The sequence below is a fragment of the Asparagus officinalis genome, chromosome 5 (assembly GCF_001876935.1).
Source record: "Asparagus officinalis chromosome 5, Aspof.V1, whole genome shotgun sequence".
Classification (NCBI taxonomy): Eukaryota; Viridiplantae; Streptophyta; class Magnoliopsida; order Asparagales; family Asparagaceae; genus Asparagus; species Asparagus officinalis.
This window is the reverse complement of record NC_033798.1, coordinates 59,303,570-59,308,114: the sequence shown is the minus strand read 5'-3', so window position 1 is coordinate 59,308,114 and position 4,545 is coordinate 59,303,570. Positions and strand designations below refer to the sequence as shown.

The window sequence follows — 4,545 nt, the reverse complement described above, 5'->3', positions numbered from 1 at the left end:
CCCGACGCATTATACCTTCAGACAGATCATCGTTCACACAAGATTGACTTGGGACATGTAAAAATGGTGTATATATTCTTTATTTTTGGTGCTATTTCTAATTTTTCTTAATAAATTTTATCAATTTTGATTAATGTGCAACTCGTACCAGAAATCAACATAGTGGACCATTCATAGAGTCACCCGAGCTGGGAGATGGCGGATGAGAGAGTACTACAGTTGATAGCTCAAGCTAATTTTTGGGAGTGTTCATCGGTGAGGTATATTAGGCTTGACTGGGCTCTTATCAGTGCACTGATTGAGAGGTGGAGAACGGAGATCAACACATTTTGTATGCATATAGGGGAGTGTACCATTATGTTAGGTCTCATGTTTATGACCTATTGTCTAATCTAGTTTTCATGATTAACAAACAATTCCTTACATCGTTTTTCGAGTGTTTGTATTTACTTGTTAGGAATTCTACATAAATATCCTCAATTGGAGGTTGGTTGGAATTGAGCTTAACGATGATATTCAAAGGAGATTGGAAGGATATAGGAATGAAGCCATCGCAATTCAAGTCGAGATTCATTATCGCTTCATCCACAACCAAGACGAGCTAATTGAAGATCTATTTCTTAGGTATAGTAGTTTAGGTCTTTACTGTATGTGTTTATACTTAAAGCTCATATCATACACATACACGTTATTTTATTTTGTTACATTATACGCTTCTTTGAGAAAATAACCCACTCTTGGTTTATTGACTTTATGATATAGTTTTACATCTTTTATAAAGTCTATAAATCCATTAAAAAGAATCTCAAAGTTTGTTTGAAAGAATTTCATCAAAAATAAAGTATTTTTTACACAAGTTTTTGGGCTGTTTGTTTTTGGGTTTTAAGAGAGAAAAAGTTTGTTTTGTTTATGTGAAGAAGTTTTCACAAAGAGAAGAAGCTTTCAACTTCGGTTTTGAGGAGTTCAACCTCAATTCTCATCTACATCTCTTTGTGCCTTTTTAGAGAAGTTTTTCTAACTCTTTAATCTAGCTTATTTTTATTTTGATTTATATATATATTTGCTAGATTAATTTGAGTTTAATTTTTGTTATTATTCGTTGTTTACACACATAACCACTTGAGCTTAAATATTTCACATTTAGTATACTTGGGTTGTGAGAGTGTATCTTTGAGTGAGCTTTAATTTCGTTCTCATTTGTATTGGAGAAAAAATTTATTTATTTGAGATTATTGTTGTGAAACACGTTGTAATACACAATGACACTTAGAGAAGTGGTTGGGAGAAGAACGTGGTCAATTCCAAAAGGAACGGTTTGGTAGTAAAACCTAGGGAGAGGTGATAAATCCAAACACTTGAGTAAGGTAACACGGGTCAGCTAACACTTAGAAGAGTGTATTGTGTGATTATGAATGTGTGATTTGTAAACATTATCGGTGAGTGTTGAAAACCGAATTGTGTAGTTTTTTGTGATATAGTGGAGAATCTCCTTGAAGCTGAGGAGAGGAGACATAGGTTGAGGGTTGATCGGACTCCGTGATCATTTTGCTTGTTTGTGTTTGGCATTGGCGTACTTATTCTTGCGTATATTTTCATATCGCATTTTATCTCATGTTTATATCACCCTTTGTTTAATTCTATATCCTTGCATATATCTCTTGTATACATTATATTGCTAGGATATTATTAGTAAGTTTTAAATTGGCATCGATATCGGATTAGATTAGTAATTATACTATGCACCCCCTCTAGGGTATTTTCATATTACACTTCAGGACGTAGTCATCATACTTGGGCTCCACATCCATGGCCCGGTTGTTACAAGCACTGATGACCATAATTGGACCGAAGTATATGAGAGGCTTCTTGGGCAGGTTCCCGATTTGAGGAGTGGTACGATGAAGCTATCGTGACTTCGATCGACATTTATGGGAGATATACCATTTGATGTCATGGATGAGACGATTCAGTATCACGCTCGTGCTTATATATTACACATGATAGGGTGTATGTTATTTCCTAATGCGAGCAAAAATCTAGTACATGCATGATGACTGCTACTACTAGAGGATTTTGATGTATGCGACATTCTATCATGGGGTAGTGCAGTCTTGGCATACCTTTATAGAGAACTAGGCAATGTCTCCTTGATGCAGAATAAAGAATTCAAGAGATGCATGACATTAATGTAGGTTTGGTCATGGGAACACATCCATATTGGACGACCTACTTTGCTTGTACACCGCGATCTACATGGCCAGTTTCCTTTGGGATGCAAGTATAACTATGCATAAAGTTTATTCATATTGAAATTTGTTCTCATATATTCTTTATGCCAAATAGGTATAACGTGAGGTATTCTGAATACAAAACAACGACTAAACATATAGGGTTTTACCGAAATAAGCTTGATGGCCTCCAACACCAACAATTAAATATAAAACTCAATTCATTATGAATATTTTAATTTTGTTGTAGATATTGATAAACGTTTTTTAAAATTTTAATTCAAGTGGACGCCCTATTCTCCGCCAGATCTTGATATGCATACTCTTGCACTAATCTGTTAAGATAACGCTGCTTTGTGGAGAGCCAGAGTCCGTTTGATATGTTGGGAGATTGTAGAGATGCATGTCCAATATTGTGTGTTACGATAATTTCTTCTCTCTTAGCATGTGCCTGATACTGTTGAGCAAATTGATCGTAGGTGACGGATGACATCGCATCGTACGGACTAGGCCGTATTCCGTGCGGCCTACATAGATAGGTGGAATAATAGGTGAGATTTCATACAGAATGAGAGAATTCCAGCTGATGGTTATATCGTGTATATGCGTTGGTATTGGAATATCACACGCAGATGGATAGGACGCGACCCATAGCCAGCAGCTGAATACATACCACGCCCACCGATAGATAGTTATATCCCTAGTGCCATCATCAAGAGAGATTATGTAAGTTTTTAAACTAAATTAAAATGACAATTCTTTTTTTATTAAGATATTATTTGTTAAGTTGTGTATATATTGATTAACTTCCAGATCAATGCTTTTGATGATATTGAGGCTGATATAAATGAGCATATCAATGACATTCAGGATCCGATGGCGTTAGGGATCTTCAATAGGATCAGACAGATAATAGCAAACGTGTTCCATAAAAATCATGTCGACGAGTTTGAAGACCGTGAGGATAGGTCACGCCAATTTGGTCAAGTGTACACGTGACGACTAGGACAGGTCAAAGGGCGACGCATGACGATGGAATCGACACCTCATAGCACGGTGCATGCTGATGGAGCTGACACTTCTCAGCCTCATACACTTCTCAGATCATCGAGGCACATCAGCATGGACAGAGGGGGCGGAGGGGGGGGGGGGGGGGGGTGAGGGGAAGGGGTAAGAGAGGGAGAGGAAAGGAGAGGAGGACTTTTGGGATGTATGTGAAATTTTTTGTTCAAATTTGTTACTTTTGTGAATTTCAAGAACGATATGGTTAGATTGTTCAAATTTGTCTCTTTTGTGGATCGATTATTGTTTATATATGTGATTTTCGTGTGTATTGTTTGATTCATGATTGAATTTTATGAATATTATTGTAATTCAGTATATGTGATTTTCGTATGTATTGTTTGATTCATGTATATTGTTGTGATAAGGTAGAAATTTCATGTATATTGTTGTGAATGAGGCGGAAATATGTGTGTATATTGTTGGGAAATTTTTTTCATGTATATAAAAAACATGCACACATTTTGTGCATGTTTTTTTAAACATGCAACTCCATGGGATTTCAAGTCTGGTGGAGTTGCAGGCTGAATTCCAGAGAGCAATGCTCTCTGGAATTTCAGCCAGAAACTTCACATGACTTGAAGTCTCGTGAAGTTATAAGCTTCACAGGACGTCAAGTCCCGAGAAGTTTTGGCACTCCTAATCAAGTTGGTTATGAGGGGCTTAAAATTCACGCGGCTTCAAGTCCCGTGAAGTTTTTTAGATTTTTTTCACCAAATTCGACCCAGTTTCAGCCAGTTGGCTGAAACTAGGTCGAATTTAGTAAATATTTTCCAAATAGGTCGTTCTTTGCAAATAATTTTCTAAAGAGGTCTAAATTGAAAATGTGTTCTTCTTTATCGGCTTAATTGCACTTAAAACCTACAGTTTCCCTTACCTTACAATTACATGCCCTCAAGTGCTCTTGTTAGTAATCAAGAGCAAGCGAGGGTAGATAAAGGCAACGCGGGGAAACTATAGGGTCTTTAATTGCAACTACGATGGATCGGGTCAATTACCAAATCCATCCAAGTGAGGGGCGAAGACCCGGGGGCCCTCTCCCTCTGAACCCAACCCAACCCAACCCGACGATTCAGGGTTTAGTGGGAAGCAAAGCATCTGCTTCCTCCCCCTTTCATCATCTTCTTCAAGGTACCCTCTCTCTCTCTCTCTCCCTCCCTCCACCCAATGATTGCAGCATAATTTAATCATTGTTGATTTCTTTACTTCTGCACTATACACGGCTTAATAGTTTGTTCGGTTTGATAATCTTTCT

At 37.4% G+C, this 4,545-nt stretch overlaps 1 protein-coding gene across 3 annotated transcripts in view; it reads left to right on the top strand.

Annotated features, from left to right (window-relative positions):
- LOC109843480 (pentatricopeptide repeat-containing protein At5g55840) overlaps positions 4,370-4,545 on the top strand; it is an 11,324-nt gene continuing 11,148 nt past the window's right edge. For 2 of the 3 annotated variants that reach the window (XM_020412412.1, XM_020412409.1), the window contains exon 1: positions 4,370-4,421. The gene's annotated coding sequence lies outside the window, so the exon portion shown is untranslated. The remainder of the gene's footprint in view (positions 4,422-4,545) is intronic. The other variant, XM_020412411.1, reaches the window with a different exon arrangement.